This window comes from Papaver somniferum, chromosome 7 (assembly GCF_003573695.1).
Source record: "Papaver somniferum cultivar HN1 chromosome 7, ASM357369v1, whole genome shotgun sequence".
Classification (NCBI taxonomy): domain Eukaryota; kingdom Viridiplantae; phylum Streptophyta; class Magnoliopsida; order Ranunculales; family Papaveraceae; genus Papaver; species Papaver somniferum.
The window spans coordinates 73,313,084-73,326,863 of record NC_039364.1 but is presented as its reverse complement, the minus strand read 5'-3'; the positions used below and the strand labels follow the sequence as shown (position 1 = coordinate 73,326,863).

At 35.1% G+C, this 13,780-nt stretch overlaps 1 long non-coding RNA gene across 11 annotated transcripts; it reads left to right on the top strand.

Moving 5' to 3' along the window:
- Positions 1–251: 251 nt before the first annotated feature.
- On the top strand, positions 252–3,166 carry LOC113297620. 11 transcript variants are annotated; one of them, XR_003333554.1, is made up of 10 exons: positions 252–630; positions 716–759; positions 869–943; positions 1,040–1,138; positions 1,566–1,632; positions 1,735–1,805; positions 1,898–2,004; positions 2,148–2,286; positions 2,624–2,773; positions 2,899–3,166. It is a non-coding gene; the product is annotated as an uncharacterized LOC113297620 (long non-coding RNA). The 11 variants fall into 11 exon arrangements; XR_003333549.1 differs by having other exon boundaries at positions 254–630; positions 2,143–2,286; XR_003333556.1 differs by lacking the exon at positions 1,898–2,004 and having other exon boundaries at positions 254–630; positions 2,143–2,286.
- Positions 3,167–13,780: the final 10,614 nt, after the last annotated feature.

Sequence of the window (13,780 nt, the reverse complement as noted above, 5' to 3'; positions counted from 1 at the left end):
TGATTATCAACCTAGTCTTGATTATCATCACTAATCTTAATTATTAATAATAAGGGTTAATTGGTCATTTTCATATTTTTTTTGATAAGGGGCACTTGAATTACCACCTAATAACCCTTTTTGTCTTATTAAGTTTGCCGCCCCTCCATGGAACCACCGGCCCCTTTAACAGGATTGTTTTTTTTAGTATGTCTTGGCTTTATAAAAACAACTACCAAGAGCTCTGTTAATAGATTGGGATTCCAAAGGTAGACGTTTCACCCGTAAAAGTAAATCGAGCTGTTACGGAAGACGTAATACTAGAGGTTATTTTAGTAAAAAAAAATAGCCTTTTACATGTTCCCAGATCTCTCTTCGTTCATTTTCTATCTCCGCCTCTCTCTCCGGAAAATCTTCTCTATCTCACAATCTCTCGGAGTTATCTTCTTTCATTTGATTCATGATATGAAACCATAAATCCAATTTATGTTCTCATGAATCGCGAGCCTAAATCAAGAGCAACCCAAACAACCCAATCTTTCAGCAGAAATCGAAAACCCTACCTCAAAAATCAAAACCCATGGATGAGCAGAAATCAAAAGCAAACATTGTAACCCAAGATCTGCTTACTTTGCTCTTGATATCATTAGGGTAATAATAATCTTCTTCTTATTTCATAAATTTGATAGTCAATTAGTGTTCTTAACAATTTTAATTTCTTCTCTGATTTATGCAGTAAGGTGTTTGTTTTCTATTTTCCCCTACAAGAGAACTCCTCAAGTAAGTTGAAGATCTCTTCTCCTAGTGTAAGAAACAAAACCCCTAAATCTAATTCTGAAGATAAAAATAACCTTAACTTTTTTTTTGTCTATTTTTTTTTGTCTTTCAGGTTGAGGAAATCGTCTGCAGCTTAAAAAAGGGTTTAATCGCATCATAGATCGGTGTTGGTTTCTTGATTCTCTTGGTATTGCTCAATTTAACAATGTTCTCTTGGTGTTTTTTATTGATGTGTATGTGTTGGTCTGATCTGTTTTGGTTTTGGTGTTGGTTTGATATTCAGGGTTCGGAAGATTGGTTGCTAGAGTTTCCCTACAGAGAGATGATATTGAGATGATACTTGTTGTTGTTAAACGATCCACTCATTACTACTGATTACATGGTATATTTTTATTTACTCTTGTCTAGTCAATGTAAGAATTTTCAGTCCATATGCTTCGTAGATTTATTTTAAATTTTATCTATTGAAGCTTGTTTGATGTAAAATGGGTTTAGGTTTATGAGTAATCCTTACGAAAATTAAAAAAAGTGGGGTTGTTTTTTAGTTTAAATCTGTATACAAGGGTTTATACAGATTAATGATTGAATATTTATTGTTGATCTTATGTTTATATGGAGTCTTAGATTTTGGATTTTGTGTTATTGACTTATTGTTTGATTGGAATACAGAAAATGGAAATTTTTAGATTTTGGTTAATGCGTATTGCTGATTTGGGGTTTGATTGCTGTAATTGCTTGTATTATTATTATGTTTGATCTAGAATTTCAGATGTTTTGTGTATCTAAGTTAGCACCTGGTGGTGTTGAAGTTTTTTTTTACTGCAAGTGGAAGCTACCCATACCGGTGGAGGGGTTTATATGTATAGTAATCACAGAGTATGTAATGGTGCTCATTTTTAATGCGGTAGTAAATATGACTTGGCTATTTGAGCGGACACCTTTAATGAAAATAGCTTTTTTTCTTTTTATATGTGGTAGGAGTTGTTAAAGGGTCTCAATTTTCTTTAAAGGATGTCGAGGTGTTGGTTGGTGAAGTTGATTTGGATGAAGTAAGATTTGATTTCACATTTCTTAAAACTTGCCAGTCTAATATTCTGGATTAATATACCTTCATTTAGTTAATTTAATGGAGTGTCTTTAGAATGGTGGCCGCTCGTGCTGAAGCTGCTATTGACTGACAGTATCCAACTGATAGCAAAGAGTTCGCCAAACACATATTTTACACCGTTTTCATGGGACTGAAATTAGGTTGGACTTGGCCTTATTCTTTTCTTTAAGTTCATAGATGTACCATGTAGATGTGTATCAAGATCATTGTCTCATTGTCTTATTTGGATTTACAAAGCATCCACTGGCACTTCAACTTGTTTTCTGTTTTTTCTACAGTTCAGATGCCATAAGGACGCGTTCAAAGCTACAAGCCGCCGAAACCGGTTTTTCTCACCTTGATGTTTCGATGAACATTGTTATACATGAAGAACTGAATTTCTGACAACGATCCAGTGTGTATTAGGTACTAGTTCACTGAGGGTAAGAGCTGAATTCCCGACAGCTGCAGAGTCTATCGGCATCTGGTTCACTGTGAATCACCTCTTAACTTTTGTAATGTTGGTATTAATTTACATCTTAATTAGTATTGTCAATTAGGTTCTTGTAATGTTTCTATCTTTTGGTTTGTTCCATAAACACAGGAGATAAATCTATGGATATGGAGTTGCATCAAAATGTTAGTTAATGCAGTTGTAAAATATTATCAAAGATAACCACTATTGTGTTGCAGATGTATTAAGATCATTGTATCATTGGCTTATTTGGATTTACAAAGCATCCCCTGGCATTTAAACTTGTTTTCTGTTTTTTTTTGCAGTTCAGATGTCACAAGGACACGTTCTAAGCTACTAGCCGCTGAAATATCGAACTGGGACCTGAACTCAACAGGGTAAAGCAGAGTTGGAATGACTGAAGAGCAAAACTGGCCGAAGAAGTCACTTCTCCTTGCATGAACAATCGAAACCAGGTTGGTCACCTTCTCTTTGTGCTTTCACAATGTAAACAGAATACTTTGTCGTTCAGAATGAATTCATGTTGTCTCTGATTCTCTGTCATCTAGATACCTAATGAAGAAATACTTCTTCAATGCAGGAAAGGAAGCTAGCTGAAATGAGGAAATACTTCTTATGAGGGTCCAAGTGGTGGAGCAAGGAAATTATAGGCTCTTATGAAGCATATCGATAGTATAGGAAATCATTTGTTATTGGTTTTTCTTGTATTTGCGTTGGTACTTATGTTAATAGCAAAAAGATTATGAAAGAAGCAAATATGAAACTTGAGTGATTGTTGTTTGTTGAAGTAGTATATACTGAATTGGGGTTTTTGATATAATGGGTATTCAAATTCTTGTTCTTTGTCATTATATATGATTTTAGTTGAAGATTCAGCTGAATCTATTAGTTTTCTTTTTTATAAAATAAAATCCAGCAAAACGACTGTGTCTGTTGAAGGAAGTCGTAACTGAAAAGATTTAGGAGACTCAGCCACAGTCGTTTTGAGAAATAAGACTCCGATATTAGTGCTCCCAGAAGCAATCATATTTAGTGATTTTAAGTGTTTTCATGGCAGACTGTTTTATTTTCCACTAGTGAAGAATCAATAAACAAAGGATTAGTTAAACATTGCGGAAACTCTTGTATTACAGAATCCTCTTCATCCTTACATAATTCAAGTGGATTACTTACCTCTTGTATATCGTGGTCCTCTTCGTCCGTGTCTTCCTTAAATCAAAGTCTCGACATCAACATCATCGTTATAATCATGTGCAAGCTCAATTGGATCTTCCACAATATGGATCAAATCGGTCACATTCTCAACACACTCATCTTCGTCTTCATTTTCAGACTCACCATAATAAGAATTGTCTTCAGTTTCCTAACCTTTATCACGACGTCGTTTAAGTTCCATACGAATGGTCCTACTAATTTCATCAACAAGCTTTTCCGAGGCTCCATCATCTTCCAACTTGTATAATTTTTGTGTAAGTTTCTTGACGTTCACACGCTTACCACCATTGACTACAATAGGTTCTCTTTCCCATGACTCTTCCTTTTGAATGGGTGAATGATCATAACTACGATCCGGAATCAGGTAAGAAAAAGTGTTACAGAAATTGGTTTGTGCAACGTTCTCTCTATCACGGTCAAGTTGGTCTAATCTTTGTTGCAAGCCTTGTAATCCATTCATATCATGCATACAACTTGAATAAAGCCAATTATAAGTAGAATTGTCCCACCTTGGTGCTTGACTTACATATACATTATAGCCAATAAATTGTTTTTGATTGTATCCCATATATGGTGGGCAATTGTCATAGTGTTGAGGTTGCTGAAAACCGTATTCATTGTTCCAATATGCTCCGTCCATAGAAATTGGTACCTGAAACAAGAGTTCTCAAAACTATATTAAGAACCAGAAAATAAGAAAAACAAAAACCAAACTAAAAACAAAAATAAGAAACCAAAAACAAATAACAACCCGCTGCCTCCCCGGCAGCGGCGCCAACTTTTAATCGCTGTCGTAACACGTCAAAAATAATTACACTTTCTCACTCACAAAATATATAATGAAATACTGGGTAAGAAAGGATCGTCCCATAGATAGGACTAGGATTGTTATGAGCTTCAGTTTCCTATATAAAACAATAGGGGATTTTCTGATTTTTATAAAAAGTAAACTAATATAAAAGCAAACAAGGAAATATACAAGCAAATCAAACAAGTAAAGATATTGGTCAAGGATTTCGTCTTCATTCACAAACATGTTCTTGTCATAATAATTAGGATTGATATTTAATCTCTCATTATCAAAATCCCTAGGATACCTTGATCGCAAGAATCCTGCAAATTTACTTTTCTCATCAACAAACACATTAAAAGATGCGAATATGAATTCTACCAAGGAAACAACCTAACGTGTAAAAGCACTAATCAAATTTAACTTCTGAGAAGCAATATGATTTATGCAATTAGGCTAATCAATGCAATCGAACGTGGAAACGCACTAATCCGATTTAACAAAAGTCATGGTTTACATATGATTATAAGGATATATCACTACGAGGTATAACTATGTTTCTGCTACTTCAAGGTGTATCACTTTTACGTATAACAAACCCTAAACTAGCAATAAATATGAATATGAGTGCTACCAATTTGTAACTTGACAAAACAAACAATCAATCATGCATGGCGATATTTTACTAAATTATAATCGATAATATCGAGACAAAACTAATATATCAATCAAAGATACATATATTGTGAAATCAAACTATTCCATAACCAATAATAAGATTAAGTACATATGTTAAAGGAGTTCATCAAAAGAATAAAAAAAAAGTTTCATGTTTCTAAACCATAGAACAAAAGTATAGAGAGATAATGAAAGATGTGAGACCCTTTTATAGACATCATGTTTTTCTTTAATTGCAGAAACTAGGTTATCCCACTACCAAAATACGCCTCTAACATTCCATTAGTCGATCCCTGCAAAAACATGTCCAAGTCCTTATCAGGATAAACCGAGTCACCTCAGATCACTGAGTTAACTCGCCTGTATGAGATTCAGGCATAATTTACTCTGTTTCTGTCCATTTTCCGGCCATTCAATTTAGCCCATCCCTGTACTCCTAGCATTCATCTAATGAGAGGTTCCATACACTCACATCACCATTTTACCAGCTTCAACTCTTTCTCCCGTATCAATTCAACAATCTATATTAATGAACCAGCTCCAAATATAGGTGCAATAGCATCACCATCAATCTTAGTCCCTTCCATTCACAACATCTTGAACTACAGCTGCAACATCAACATTACATACTATTTATTTCAGCTTCAATACATGTGCAATCAACCCTTGCGCATCACATATCTATTAACCCGCTTTGCTCGTTCACGGCTATACCTTTTCAGTATCAACATCATCTCACTCAGTTTATGTGACTCTGTACTCGAATTCAACACCATCTTAAACTGTGGCACTGCTAGAATCGAGAAATTTCACTATCGAGCATAAATACCTCATCAATCCATGACATTATATATCATTTTCTGCAAATTCAGTTTATTCTAACCATTCAATCACCCATGGCAGTATCAGCATCTCAAGATATATTCATTCACAGCAAAAGCTTCTCACTTGGTCTCAATTCCACACCGCTTTCTTTATATTTGCTATCAACACCCATCACCTGCAGATGAGCTCAAACATTTATCTCATACATCTGCAGCTCATGGAAACACAAAACTCTTCATTTTCATGCAACACAACTTCACAATCCTGCAACTGCAACAACCTTCAGCTCTACACAGCCACCACTCCTCCAACTGCCATCAAACCCATAATTCCCCATCTCTGAAATACAACCACCAGAACCCATCTCAAATCAAGCCATACTCTTTCTTACAGTACCAGATTCAACTTCTCAACACCCATAGTTATATATTTGTTTCTTCCTTGTACCCTAACAATATAAGTCAACGCTGATTCCTTACCTGCAATAAATTTCAAGTCAAGAACAAACCCACAACAAAGCCTCACCAGATTCCTTTCTCCATTACGTATAACATCATTTCTCCAACATCTGTGAACGGAACCCTGGCAACACAGAGAACTTCTCTTCTTGATGGAATTTGTGAATTGAGGTAAGAGTTTATTCCAACAGACTCAAGGTGAAAAAACGGGGGTCTAACAACCACACCCAATATTTCGTTCGCCAATCTGAATAGACAAACTCCAATATACTTTCAAGAGAATCAACTAGACAGCTAGAATCAATATATAGAAAAGTATATCAAAGAGTTATATCTCAATTTCTTAATTCAATCTGCAATCAAACAAATAGGAATTTGCGAGCCCGATTGAATAAGAGAAATAACTTGGACGATATCACAAACCAATATCCAAGTGTCAATAAATTCAATTAACAACCCAAAGGTCGGATTCAAGAACTGATTGAACTTAACGCATAACCTGTGATATTTCTATTATATAACAAAATATAATGCGGAAAAGAAATAACACAGACACCAGAAATTTTGTTAACGAGGAAACCGCAAATGCAGAAAAACCTCAGGACCTAGTCTAGTTTTGAACACCACATTGTATTAAGCCGCTACAGACACTAGCCTACTATCAATGAAATTCGTACTGGAATGTAGTTGAGCCCTGATCAATCTCACACTGATCAAGGTACAATTGCTTTCCTTACGTCTCTGAACCCCAGCAGGATTCTATGCACTTGATTCCCTTAGCTGATCTCACCCACAACCAAGAGTTGCTACGACCCAAAGTCGAAGACTTGATAAACAACAGAAATACCTATGAGTTCTGTTCCGTCTTTTGATAAATCAAGGTGCACAGGAACCAATTGATAAACCAGACTTATATTCCCGAAGAACAACCTAGTATTATCAATCACCTCACAATAATCTTAATTGTATGGTAGAGAAACAAGATATTGTGGGATCACAAACGATGAGATGAAGATGTTTGTGACTACTTTTAATCTTACCTATCAGAGATAAATCTCAAGCAAATCTTAGCAAAGTTAATACTCAATCACGATAGTAAAAGTAAGATCAGAACACGCAACTACAGAGAAAATAGTTGGGTCTGGATTCGTAATCCCAATGAAGTCTTCAAGTCGTTAACCTACAGGGTTTCATAAAAAACATAAGGTTAAAGGAGAATCGACTCTAATCGCAACTAATATCACACAAAAGGTGTGGGGATTAGGTTTCGCAGTTGTTAGAGTTCTCCTTATATAGTTTTCATATCAGGGTTTGCAATCTAAGTTACCTTGGTAACAAAGCATTCAATATTCACGGTTAGATGAAAACCTGATTAGATTCAAGCTAATATCTTTCAACCGTTAGATCGAACTTAGCTTGTTATACACAAATGAAATGTACCTTCATTTAGGTTTGAGTAACCGTACCTAAACGTGTACACCAGGTTGGCTCAACAATAGTTAACCGAGGTTAGCTATATGAACACTCTCATATCAACCCCGTTCATCTTAACCACAACTAGTTGAAATGACTAAAATGAAACTAGTTATAGAGTTGTTCAATTGCTATATTATCATAGAAGTATACAAGAACACAATTGAAGCAAAATCGGTTTGATTCAGTCGAATCAATTCATGAACATTATAGCCACGGTTTGCAAAGAATGCATTCCTTATTATATATAAATATAATAGTTCATGAACAAACCAATTTTAAAACTTTAACCACTCAAGTATGCAAACGGGTACGCATACTTTATTAGTCGGTCTGAGTTTGGGTTCGCCAATATGCAAACGGGTACGCATACTTCCAAACACAACAGAAATTTCCGGACCCAAACCCTTCGCCAGTACGCGTACGGGTATGTGTACTTAGGTACTCGGAATTTCACAACTAACATGTACGCATACTGGTATGCATACTATAGTTCTGGTCATGGATCACATACATGCAAGAACGCATATTATGTTCATAACCCAATGATGGTTAAGTGTTCTAAACTCTATTTCAATCATTGAAACTTTCTTAGAGGATGACAATAGTTGTTTTCACGAACTATTACCATCAAAGAAATTTTCAAGTTATTGAAATAATCGTAAAGAAACATTCCAAGTCTACACCAAATGATTGTATCACACAAACCATGTAAGATGTTACTCAACGATTTTCACATGATCATTTTTTGACTTTGGTCAAGAATGTAAGATGAACTTGGTTGAAGCGAAAGCTTACCAACACATATTTCGAGAAATATGTAAGCGATTTAAACTCAGCTCGAAATCTCAAATGTGCATAATCGAATACTATATAGTAATACGAATTTTGTCTCTATATAGGAGATAGAGTAGAAATAGACTTTCCAAGTGATAGATGAGTTTTAGTATCCACATACCTTTTGTTGGTGAAGTTCCACAAGATCTCCTTAGTAGTTCTTCTTCTTCAATTGATGAACGACGTGAAGTTTAATGCTCAACTACACAATCTATCCTAGTCCGATACATCAATATATGCAGACTAGAAATCAAGACTTATAGTTTTGATCACTAACATTGATAAACAAGCTTGAGATAGCAACGCTTGCGAGTTCGACCGAGCAGTGCTCTAACACAAGGGATTACAAATGATGGAGAAGCTTTTATATAAGCTTCATTATAATACTACATGTTACCAGACTGTCACTAATACAAATGGCAGTGAACCATTGGTTGTTACAAGCATATGACATGACTCGATGACTCATTGCTCTAACATTCCCCCTCAAACTGATCACTAGACAAGTGAAACAGTTTGGACAACACACCATATATGAGTCACGCCAGCAAAGTCATGAGATGTAGTAGTAGCAACACTTCAAGCAGATATAAAAGAAGCATCACTATCTTCAATATGTAAAGTCTAGATAGTCAAACCAATCTGCAAATCTTGCAGACATTAAAACTGCTCAAGGAAAGTATTTGCATACTCAACCAGCTATCTACAAGCAGTTGTACACCGTAGTTGCTCAGTCATGCTGCACAATCTCTAAGGCCAACTGATCTACTGTAAAGCAATGCCAAGACCATGAAGTAAACCACCAAATAAGCGTCATAGCATATAATTGAACTGAAAGATCTGTATATAGTTAAACAAAGTTGCAGATCCTTAAGATATTCCCCTCAAACTGAGCACTAATGTAGTGCAAAGTTTGTCATATGTGATTGTGTAATAGAATCATGTTACTGCATAACTTTGATGAGCACTAGCTGTCCTTTGAACTCAAACACAAGACCCTGGACAGAAGCAATTTTGAAATCTGATATGAACATCAACTGAAGTAGATGAGTTCACCAGCAGTAACCTTTGCCATACACTGCCTTATTGAGAAACTAGTTGCAGAGATGCACAAATCATTATCTTAGAGGATACAAAACCAATGACACATGGAACAAAGATGAATACAACTAATCGATGACTGCATAAGATGGACCTTGTGCTTGATTTTCTTAAGACAAACCAAAAAGTCCAGCAGAAACAAAAATCTGAATAAGTACTCCATCGAAAGCATACTTGTTGTCTCACACAACATAATATTTGCAATAAGCAGACATAGGGATAGATTTGGTTAACTATCTCATTAGAACCTACACAATCTTTTAAAGCAACCAATCTCTGAATCTACTAATAACGTTTTTTTAACAGCATTTAGGTTGTCTTTAAACCGGTAAAACAAGGCCACGACTAGCATGAATATCTGAACAATAGACTTGGTATAGAAATAGTTGAACCATACACTGTAGCATCTCATATCGTATCACTGAACCAACACCGTCCTATCATACTGATTGTAATATTTAAGCAGTGACAATGTTGAACAGTTCCAAAGGAACATCATCTCAATCAAATTGTAACACTCATCAGAGAAATATAATCATAAAAATCAACTAAAAACAGGAAATGATGATAGAATGTATCTGAAATCAATACGAGTCTTTACCAAGATGATGAAAAATCATTGAAATGCCTAATGAAGAACTCTTCTGAGTAAATCTACAAACTATCCCCTTCATTACAGACGATCTTAAATCTAAAATATGAAGCAAACTCGATCTCCAAATTTGAGTTCCACAATCACCACCAAACATATTTGAGCAATAGGAGATTAATTTAAAAACAGGAGATTGTGAAAGAACTTATCTGAAATCCATACCGAGTTTTCACAAATTTGATGAAAAATCAACGAAATGCAAGCCACATGACGATCTGGACAGAAGGATGAAGTAGATTTATCCCCAATTTTGATTTGCACAAATAACCACCACAAACATTTATGTACAACAGTAGATCTTGAATCGTTTCTCTATCCCAAAACCAAAATAGAATGCGAGACTTGAATAAATCAAAACAAGAACTAACTAATTCAGATCTTAAATCTAAAATTGAAAGAAACAAAAAAAAAAGAAAAGGAAAAATAGGTTTGAGAACAGTCGAAATGCCTATTATGGATGTAATTGTACAGATTACTGTGAGGAAGTCGAAATTCCCCTTCAGGTTGTTGGTTGTTGTTGTTTTATACAGATTGTTGTTGTTGATTGTTGTTGTTTTATGTACATATTGTTGTTTCTAATTTTGATTTATGATGTTGAAGATGAATTGTTGTGGTTGTTGTAATGAGTGGTAGCGGAAGAAAAACTCCAGTAATGGAGGTTTGAGTTTCATAGGATCAGAAAGAATAGAGAGGGTTCCCCTACTGGTATTTGATACCAGGATGGAATCTGTGAATTGAGGTAAGAGTTTATTCCAACAGACTCAAGGGATTACAAATGATGGATAATATTTTATATATAAGTGTCATTACAATACTACATGTTACCAGACTGTCACTAATACAGATGGCAGTGAACTATTGGTGTTACAAGCATATGACATGACTCGGTGACTCATTGCTCTAACACTTCTTTTCTATTTTCTTAATTTAAACTACCTCTCAAATTTATCACAGACATGAAACCACAATATGTGTTCTTCTTCAATCTCCCAACTTCAAATTCCACGCAAATCTGCTCTCATCTCTCTCGATTCAATTTCATCAGCAGCAGCTCACGGTGAGAATTGGGGAAGAACAAAATGAATTAGTTTCTCCCCTGCTCGACCTAAATGAGGTATTTACATTAGAAAGACTATTGGCACCCCAAGAATGGATACAGTCCACCTAGTAGTAACCCCTTAAATTGTGTCCGACTCCAGATCGCATCGCCTGTGAAATGACCGTAATACCCTTTTTGCGCCTATTTCCTCTTATTTTGCTCCAGTAACTCCAAAAAACCTATAAAACTCAAAAGCAAACATGAGATACATAATTCACACGAAAACTAGCAAATAAAACAAAAATAATAGACAAATATCAAGGTGTTTTAGACACTTATGACTAATGCTTAATAATTCTACTTTAAGGTGAAAACAACTGATATTTTTGATAATTCTTGTCGATAATATAAATACAATATCTTCCATGTACGAGTAGTTAGGTCTTCTAGTTTCCACCCTACATGAGTAAATTCAAGACCCTTTGTGATTGAATGCAAGTAATTTTCCTACAATGGATTCCCGGATCCTTAACCCTCACAATCTTGGTTACGTCTTTATTATTTTGCTTTCATAGTTCCGAAAATTTCTAAAATACTGAAAATTTGATTAGTTAGTTATTGGTATTTTTTAGTAGTACTATTTTGACACTCCCTGTGGGTTCAACTCGTATTTGCCACTTCTACATTGTAGACGTCGTGCGATTGCGGTTATTATATATAGGTTTCCAAGACTATCACCTTGATTGAAATATGTCGAAAGGGAAATCAAATAGGTTTGTTTTTTAGAGGAAGATAGGTATCAAAAGTATTCACTGAGGCTGAAGCAACTCTTAGGCTTTAAATGACGTCAGTTAAGGAAATCAAGTGCGTAGAACCACGTTGGGTTGAGAGATGTACAAGAGCATGACTGAAGTTGAATTGCTTGAAGGGTTAATTCGGTCTCAACTAAAATCCAGTCTGATAGTAGGCTAGTGTCTTTAGCGGTTTAATATTGTGTGGTGTTCAAAACTGTACGAGGTCCCGGGATTTTTCTGCCAGTGCAGTTTTCCTTGTTAAAAAAATTCTTATATGTTTGCTTTTTATTTTTCCGTATTAAAATTTATTCTTTTGATTGTTAAAAGTACTACACAGGTTCATTCTCCCATCAAACAAAAAAATTGATGGTGTACTTGGTACTCTATCGTTTCCAGGTTGTGAAGTACTTATCCGACTCCAATGGAAGGTAGCAGCGAGATGCTGCTAGTGAGAATATACATAAGAAGAGTTGGAAAAATTCAGGAGAGATTATGTTGGGGTTTTACTAAACCGTAGATTGATACAGGGAAGCTTACACATTGAAAGATTCAACCATAAAAATGTCAGGGAAACCTACTTATATTAAGTCATTGTCAGTTCCATGCTGAAATATATTAAGTCAGTTCCATGGAACTGATAGGCCAATGCATAAACTACCCATGCTTATCATATTTTGGTAAGACATTTTGATACTTTCATAAACCTATTTTGACCGAGACTCGAGCACGGGTACTTCTACTTTTGGAACCCTTTTAAAGAGAGAATTTCACTTTTATTAGGGATCTTGATCATAAGTTTTACAAAAGAAGAGAAGAACTAGGAGTTATGGGGTTGGAGATTTTTCTACAACCTAGGGTTTGCATGTTACTTAATTAATACATTAGTTTTGTTATCTTAATCAAAACCTTATCGTTCTTGTTCTACCATTTATTATCGCCATGTACGATTGCAAATTGTTTTTGCGTAGTACTACTAAATGACCATGAATGCATATCTATAGCTGGAATAAGGTTTCGAGATATGTAGTTGTTGATAAACCTTGTGTGATTGCATGTATAATCTTGACCAATGTTAAATAAATTACTCATAGTATTTCTATTGCATTGATTAGTCTAATTCATAGAACTTAAGGCTCTTGGAGGATTAAACTTAATAGATGATATGTGTAGAAAATACCCTAATTTATATCTATTATTTATGCTTTCTTTTCTATATTTCTTGTAAATTATGGTATTTTGCATTTGTTTTTGAGTATTTGGGTACTTTCATGCTGAAGAAAAGAAGAAGAAACCATCCAAGTTGAGCAAGAAGAGCAAAACGGCAGTTTAAATGAAAAATAATATTGGGAGTCTAGTTTAGGTTAAGGGGTGACCATGTACTAAAGCACCCAAACATTTGTGATCATAGCACCCACTTGTAAAGGGAATACCAAGGTTAAGGGGATACCACTGGGTTGCCCTCATCCTACCTATGGGTGTCGAAATAGGGTCCCAACTACTTAGACCTAAGTAGGTCGAAATCATAGAAAACTATTTATTCTATTTTCTTCCTTATCATGAGCTATTTTTGAATCTGACTGAGATGGAGAAGATGGTATTC